The following is a 9,649-nucleotide window of genomic DNA, read 5'->3' as shown; positions in this document are numbered from 1 at the left end:
AGGAATCCGAGGCTAAGATATTCAAATTCAATTCAAATTCAAATTCAAAGTTTATTCTCTATAAGGATTACAATGCTGAGTTTACAGAAATTTGGTTATTGTTTGGTTTACATGTAGTAAAATTGTGATTACAGAGTGTACCACTAGAACGCTTAGCATGGCTAGGTATTTCAGGCATACTTAGTTTTATTCTTAATTGTAAAATATTACAAATTATGAGGTAAGTTGGTATTATGGCTAAGTGACTAAATACTAGTTTGTGGGTTTAGCAATGTGAATGCTTTTGTTTTGGCACAGTATATAGTTTCAGTATTGGAGTATCACAGGATTCATTATTTTAAGACTGAGATTAATATTTCTGTTTATGGTCAAATGAGTGAGCGAGTGTAAGTGTGAACCACCAGGTGGTATTCGTGTAGTTAGTTGACGAGGTGTATCAGGGAGATAAGATGTTTTCTAATGGTAGTTTTGAAGGTGATGAATGTGTCTGCAGTTCTAGAGTTCTCAGGTAGGGTATTCCAGATTTTAGGGCCTTTGACATACATTGAATTTTTGTAAAGGTTTAGTCGGACACGGGGAATGTCGTAGAGATGTTTGTGTCTGGTGTTATGCCTGTGGGTTCTGTCACAACTATCAAGAAAGCGTTTTAGGTCAAGGTTGATATTAGAGTTTAAGGCCCTGTAGATATAGATTGCACAGTAGTAAGTGTGGATGTACTGAACTGGGAGTAAGTTTAGATCTTTGAAGAGTGGGGGGGTGTGCTGCCAGGGATGGGATTTAGTGATTATTCTTACTGCAGCTTTTTGTTGGGTTATTATTGGCTTTAGGTGTGTTGCTGCAGTTGATCCCCAAGCACAAATAGCATAGGTGAGGTATGGATAAATAAGTGAGTGGTATAGTGTGAGAAGGGCATTTTGCGGCACGTAGTATCGTATCTTGGAGAGGATCCCAACCGTTTTGGATACTTTTTTGGCTATATGCTGGATATGGGTGCTGAAATTCAGGTTGTTGTCAAGGTATAAGCCTAGGAATTTTCCCCCATTATTTCTGGTAATTAGAGTGTTGTCAATCTTAATGTTAATTTGTGCATCTCCTGCTCTGCTACCAAACATAATATAGTAAGTTTTGTCAGTGTTAAGCGTAAGTTTATTGGCTGTCATCCAAGTCGATATTTTAATCAGCTCCTCATTCACAATGGTGTTGAGGGTGGCAAGATTAGGGTGAGAGATGACATAAGTCGTGTCATCAGCAAAGAGAATGGGTTTCAGGTGTTGGGATACGTTTGGAAGGTCATTGATGTATATGAGGAAGAGCAGGGGACCAAGGACACTTCCCTGCGGAACTCCAGTATCAAGTGGCCGTGTTGCTGATGCTGTGTCTTTAATGGTGACGTACTGATACCTATTAGTAATGTAAGATTTGAAATAAGCAAGCGCATGGCCTCTTATACCGTAGTGGTCAAGTTTGTGGAGTAGGATTTCGTGGTTTACTGTGTCAAAAGCTTTTCTTAGGTCAATAAAAATTCCTAGTGGATATTCCTTATTTTCCAATGCTGTGTAAAGCAGATCTAGCATTTTTATGATTGCATCATTAGTGCTTTTATTTTTCCTGAATCCAAACTGGCAGGGGTTGAGTATGTTTTGAGCCGTTATAAATGAATACAGTCTCTTGTACACGAGTTTCTCAAAGATTTTGGATAGCAATGGCAAGACGCAAGATAATTAAGATAAGAGATATACTACAATGAACCCAACTGAATATTTACTTACAGCATAAAATAGAGTACTTATCAGACTGCTCCTTGTAGACCAGTCAGTCTCACAGCCCCTCGTCTCAAGTCCTCCCTTAACTACTTTCTCTGAGCTCATAAAGGTCCGTAACTTCTAGTCAAACAGGTCAGCTCTCGTGGGAAACTGACCACAGGAGCAAACTTGGGAACTCTAATCTCTATATAAGGTAGAGTTCCCAGACCAAGGCAAGCTATCAGGGAATTAACACTTCTGACTCCTGTCTGCACAGATAAAAAGTAGATGCTGTCACAAGATAATACATTTCTTTTTCTCTTCTTTTAAAATAGCCGATATCTAGAACAATCTAAGATTGTCTTAAGTTCTCAGGCTTATTTATCCTAACCATTACCTCTTTCACAGAATTATACTACACAAAAAATACACTCAGTAAAAAAACATACAAAATTAATCATAAAGTCAGTTTCTCACTAAAATGAAAGAACACTAATTATTACTGTAAAAATTATACAACACTGGAAAGATTTCTTATTTTTCTGTTCTTTTCTCTTATCAAAAACCATTACTGAATTTCTTACTTTTTTCTAAACACAAATCAGGCTTTTCCATCCCTGAACTCACTGGCATATATTTTCTACAACCTTTACAGCTATCAGGAGGGTAGTATAATAAGCAGACTCTCACAGTGGGACAACACATCGGTGGCTCCTTGCTGCTAAACCTCCTTATCGATTGTATCTCCTAACAGCTAATTTTCCTTTAGAATGATATTATGGTTCCAATGCCCCCCAGTACTTTACTAGAAATGTCATCTAGCTCCACTAGTCACTCTCGCTTCCCTAATTAACACGAACCTTTCTCGGGTGTTCTGTTGACATGGAAGACAAACCAGATTGGGGCATTTTTTCAGGTGTCGCACCTGGACCACCTTACGATCTCAGGTTCGCATTGCCGCTCACACGTTTTAACCGAAATCCTTCAATCTGAAACTTAAGAGAAAATGCAGATATCATAACTAGAACCTCAAGTTTATTACACCTCTGTTACAATCCACCGGTCTCATAAAACAAGGGGGCCTGGTCCTCGTGACTACTTCCAAGGTTATCTCGTTCTACACAGCTACAACACACACATACACTTTTGGCAGATGGAAGGCAAACTTGGGAACATCTTACACTCCTCTGTTCATCCGGGCTGGCACGACAGTCCCATACCAGAGGTAGAGGTAAGCCACCAAAACAGCAGACAGTCGCAAACTAAGCCAATAACAGCAGACAGGTAGCTTCTTGTAAGTTGATTCACAGCTACCAAAGCAGCAGGTTTAGGTATATCCTGGGAGGCAGGCATCCGCCAGGGTAATTGGGATCAATAGCTTGATACCATCTCTGCATGTGACATCCTTCCACTTCTCCAAAGACAGCTCCTCTATGAGAGGTAAACCTTCCTTAGCACCCCAGCCAGCATCCCTGGCACCCATTCTAACACAATAGCCATTATATCCGCCAAGAGCAGTACAGCTAACACAGCAGAATAACAGCTCTCAGCATAGCAGCAAATATACGCAGGCAGCAGACATCACGACTAGTTAACAACCAGCGCGGAGAAGGCAAGATAACAGGCAATAGATACTGGGATTAGATTAGACTTTGCCGCTCATGCGGCTAATTTATTGTGCACCACATATCTATCCTGAGAACGATAACGCAAGTGCATTTAGAGACACAAAATGCCTAGGAACTAGTTTCCCAAAAGGGTTAACAAGAGTACATTTTGATTTGTGTTACAAATGAATTTAGGAAATTTACTTAATATGACTGGTATCTTACTTTCATTATTGAGTTATCCTCACATATCACAAAGGTTATTATACTGTTTATCTATATATTCCTGAATAAATGGACAATCTGAGCACTTAATGTTCAAGATATGATCATAGGGGTGACCGCATACTTTGTATTTGGTTTGATCATCATCTGTGTACTGTCAAACTGCCAGAAGTACTTGCAACAAAGCCTGAGCCTGGCTAGTGCAACATTAATTACTCTGCTCACATTGTAGTGACCCACCACGTTGGTGGTGGGTTACAGCAAAGACTGCCTAGTCAGCCACTGTGATCGATGTACGGTGGGTGAATAATGGGTAGCAGATAGCTATAAATAAATAATGGGTGGGCGGTGGGCAGACTATGGGTGAAGTTACCAGCCAATGGGTCACAGCAGGCAGCTAATGGCAACTCAGTCACCCGTCTTTGGGTAGCAAAGAGTGAATCAGGCATCCAACGGGTAATCAACAGCAGGGTCAACTTCACAATCGCACCCCAAGAAGTGGCAGCAGCTGGGGTGACGGTGTGTAGATCGGATAGCTAACACTGGGTGACCACAAGCAGGTACGGAAAGTTTTCGATGGCAGATCTTCATACGGCAGGCATTAGGTGATGGCCGCGGATGACAGCGAGTATGGTGGATGACTCTCAGGGCGAAACATACCCTCCAACAGGTAATAAATACAATCGTAGGTGACTCTTACAAATCCTGCTCAGTGATTTCTGCCTACTCTGGTATCTTTCAATCTCTAAATAAATAACAAAAAGGCACAATACCGTGACTGGAACGATACACAAATAACCCGCACATAAAAGAGAGAAGCTTACGACGATGTTTCGGTCCGACTTGGACCATTGACAAAGTCACACTGTCACTTTGTCAATGGTCCAAGTCGGACCGAAACGTCATCGTAAGCTTCTCTCTTTTATGTGCGGGTTATTTGTGTATCTTTCAATCTCGGTCAGTAATTGCTACCCCAAAATCTCTCAAGCAAAAATCTCGTTACTCTCCACCCGCACATATCTTAAAAAATATAGCAACACTCCAACTTCCTTCTCCAAATAGAAGCAAAACAAATATTTATTAAGTAAACTGACAAATTTCATGTAAAACAGGGATAGAAATTATCTACCACGGATCAGAAAAGATGTAAATATTGTTATAAACACTGAAAAGGGAAAACTTGCACTATTTAGCAACCACTTTCCAGAATATTTCTTACTTTAAGCCAGATATTTATAATTTCCCTACACATGCTAATTATTTTTTCTTCAATTAATATTATTCACTTTAACCTCCTCCCCCCCCCCAAACAAGAAAAAATAACTAGCTGCATATTTTCTCGAGCAATCAAAACGCACATAGGAATGATTTTTAATACAAAACTATTAAAAATAGCCACTTCTTTGCCATTATGTCACATCATGAGTAAAAAGGGGGTAAAGGGGATTCAACTCGATTCCACATAACTTACCTTACCACTTTAGAAATACTTTGTCAAATAGCAAAGTATTAACGAAGACTGTTCTTCAGAGCAGGTGCCAGGGCGAGTTTAGTAGCATCATTGACAATAACTAAATAGAGACCTGATCTTCACACGATGTGGCTGCATCGTGGAAGAGCCTGAGGAAATGATAGTGCTTTTAGGAGGGTAGAGGATCTCCTTCAAAGCGGAGATGGCAGGAATATATTTCGCAAAGAGAGCTTCTCCTACATACACGAGGAGAGGAGAGCAGACAAAGGTCTTCACACCCACGTATTCCCACAGCTTCTGACTAGAAAGGTTAGCTCTAGTGGGGAATTCAAAATGTGATCTCCATAGAAGCTAGAGTTCCCAGACCCAAGGAAGCTAGGGCGGAATTAGCGCTATTAGCTCATAGTATAAAACAATGTATGAATGTAATGTAATATAATGAATGCATATATGTATGTATGTTTGTAATATGTGAATGTATGTAATGAAAGTATGAATGTACCTATATATGCATTATTTAAATATGAATGTTTATATTTATGTATGTATGTATGTATGATGTATGTATGATGGAAGTTAAGAAAGCCTAAGGAACGAATGGATTTGTCAGTTAAAAACAGAGTAGGGGAATTAGTATATGGGGAGATGGAGGTATTGGGTAGATGGCGAGAATATTTTAAGGAACTTTTAAATGTCGACGAAGAAAGGGAGGCGGTAATTTCATGCACTGGCCAGGGACGTCTATCATCTTTTAGGAGTGAAGAAGAACAGGATGTGAGTGTGGGGAGGTGCGTGAGGTGCGTAAAGCAGCTGGAACTAATTATAAATGGATCTAGTTTATATAAACCAAAGGAAATATTCATATTATTGTCAAAACTGCTTTTAATGAAACAAGATTCAATTATATTACTGTCGACCATGGACTTGCTTGATACAACTTTCTCAACTTTTTGAAAATCAATTGGATGGTTAAAATCTCTCACATGAATAAATAGAGCATTGGAATCTTGTCCAGTTCTAATGCTAAATTGATGTTTTAATCTTAGTTCGAGACTTTTACCAGTTTGACCGTAATAAACTTTATCGCAAATTTTACAAGGAATCTTATAGACACATCCGTCAGCATTTTGGGGGGAATTCTTTACCAAAAGTTTTTTTTACTGTATCAAGATTTTTAAATACAACTTTGATATTAAAAGTCTTAAGAAGAGAAGGCATATCAACCAAGTTTTCATGGTAAGGGAGAACCAACATATTTTTAGTTAAATAAGGCTGGCTGTCCCTTTTTGGATTGTAAAACGTATTTCTAGCAATTTTAAAAGATTTATCAATTACGTTTCTTGGAATTTCTCTATTCTTTCGCAGTGGTTGTTTTGCAAACACACACACACACACACACACACACACACACACACACACACACACACACACACACACACACACACACACACACACACACACACACACACACACACACACACACACACACACACACACACACACACACGGGGCCAGGAGCTCGGACTCGACCCCCGCAACCTCTACTAGGTGAGTACACACACACACACACACACACACACACACACACACACACACACACACACACACACACACACACACACACACACACACACACACACAAACACACACACACACAAACACGCACACATATATATATATATATATATATATATATATATATATATATATATATATATATATATATATATATATACATATATATATACATATACATGTATATATATATATTTATATATATATATATATATATATATATATATATATATATATATATATATATATATATATATATATATATATATATATATATATATATATATATATATGTATATATATATATATATATATATATATATATATATATATATATATATATATATATATATATATATATATATATATATATATATATATATATATATATATATATATATTTTTATTATTATTTTTTTTTATTATCACACTGGCCGATTCCCACCAAGGCAGGGTGGCCCGAAAAAGAAAAAACTTTCACCATCATTCACTCCATCACTGTCTTGCCAGAAGGGTGCTTTACACTACAGTTTTTAAACTGCAACATTAACACCCCTCCTTCAGAGTGCAGGCACTGTACTTCCCATCTCCAGGACTCAAGTCCGGCCTGCCGGTTTCCCTGAATCCCTTCATAAATGTTACTTTGCTCACACTCCAACAGCACGTCAAGTATTAAAAACCATTTGTCTCCATTCACTCCTATCAAACACGCTCACGCATGCCTGCTGGAAGTCCAAGCCCCTCGCACACAAAACCTCCTTTACCCCCTCCCTCCAACCTTTCCTAGGCCGACCCCTACCCCGCCTTCCTTCCACTACAGACTGATACACTCTTGAAGTCATTCTGTTTCGCTCCATTCTCTCTACATGTCCGAACCACCTCAACAACCCTTCCTCAGCCCAGTGGACAACAGTTTTGGTAATCCCGCACCTCCTCCTAACTTCCAAACTACGAATTCTCTGCATTATATTCACACCACACATTGCCCTCAGACATGACATCTCCACTGCCTCCAGCCTTCTCCTCGCTGCAACATTCATCACCCACGCTTCACACCCATATAAGAGCGTTGGTAAAACTATACTCATACATTCCCCTCTTTGCCTCCAAGGACAAAGTTCTTTGTCTCCACAGACTCCTAAGTGCACCACTCACTCTTTTTCCCTCATCAATTCTATGATTCACCTCATCTTTCATAGACCCATCCACTGACACGTCCACTCCCAAATATCTGAATACGTTCACCTCCTCCATACTCTCTCCCTCCAATCTGATATCCAATCTTTCATCACCTAATCTTTTTGTTATCCTCATAACCTTACTCTTTCCTGTATTCACCTTTAATTTTCTTCTTTTGCACACACTACCAAATTCATCCAAAAATCTCTGCAACTTCTCTTCAGAATCTCCCAAGAGCACAGTGTCATCAGCAAAGAGCAGCTGTGACAACTCCCACTTTGTGTGTGATTCTTTATCTTTTAACTCCACGCCTCTTGCCAAGACCCTCGCATTTACTTCTCTTACAACCCCATCTATAAATATATTAAACAACCACGGTGACATCACACATCCTTGTCTAAGGCCTACTTTTACTGGGAAAAAATTTCCCTCTTTCCTACATACTCTAACTTGAGCCTCACTATCCTCGTAAAAACTCTTCACTGCTTTCAGTAACCTACCTCCTACACCATACACTTGCAACATCTGCCACATTGCCCCCCTATCCACCCTGTCATACGCCTTTTCCAAATCCATAAATGCCACAAAGACCTCTTTAGCCTTATCTAAATACTGTTCACTTATATGTTTCACTGTAAACCCCTGGTCCACACACCCCCTACCTTTCCTAAAGCCTCCTTGTTCATCTGCTATCCTATTCTCCGTCTTACTCTTAATTCTTTCAATTATAACTCTACCATACACTTTACCAGGTATACTCAACAGACTTATCCCCCTATAGTTTTTGCACTCTCTTTTATCCCCTTTGCCTTTATACAAAGGAACTATGCATGCTCTCTGCCAATCCCTAGGTACCTTACCCTCTCCCATACATTTATAAAATAATTGCACCAACCACTCCAAAACTATATCCCCCACCTGCTTTTAACATTTCTATCTTTATCCCATCAATCCCGGCTGCCTTTCCCCCTTTCATTTTACCTACTGCCTCACGAACTTCCCCCACACTCACAACTGGCTCTTCCTCACTCCTACAAGATGTTATTCCTCCTTGCCCTATACACGAAATCACAGCTTCCCTATCTTCATCAACATTTAACAATTCCTCAAAATATTCCCTCCATCTTCCCAATACCTCTAACTCTCCTTTTAATAACTCTCCTCTCCTATTTTTAACTGACAAATCCATTTGTTCTCTAGGCTTTCTTAACTTGTTAATCTCACTCCAAAACTTTTTCTTATTTTCAACAAAATTTGTTGATAACATCTCACCCACTCTCATTTGCTCTCTTTTTACATTGCTTCACCACTCTCTTAACCTCTCTCTTTTTCTCCATATACTCTTCCCTCCTTGCATCACTTCTACTTTGTAAAAACTTCTCATATGCTAACTTTTTCTCCCTTACTACTCTCTTTACATCATCATTCCACCAATCGCTCCTCTTCCCTCCTGCACCCACTTTCCTGTAACCACAAACTTCTGCTGAACACTCTAACACTACAATTTTTAACCTACCCCATACCTCTTCGACCCCATTGCCTATGCTCTCATTAGCCCATCTATCCTCCAATAGCTGTTTATATCTTACCCTAACTGCCTCCTCTTTTAATTTATAAACCTTCACCTCTCTCTTCCCTGATGCTTCTATTCTCCTTGTATCCCATCTACCTTTTACTCTCAGTGTAGCTACAACTAGAAAGTGATCTGATATATCTGTGGCCCCTCTATAAACATGTACATATATATTTATATATATACATATATATATATGTATATATATATATGTATATATATATATAAATATATATATATATATATATATATATATATATATATATATATATATATA

The sequence above is a fragment of the Cherax quadricarinatus genome, chromosome 2 (assembly GCF_038502225.1).
Source record: "Cherax quadricarinatus isolate ZL_2023a chromosome 2, ASM3850222v1, whole genome shotgun sequence".
NCBI classification, from domain to species: Eukaryota; Metazoa; Arthropoda; class Malacostraca; order Decapoda; family Parastacidae; genus Cherax; species Cherax quadricarinatus.
This window is presented reverse-complemented; position numbering follows the sequence as displayed.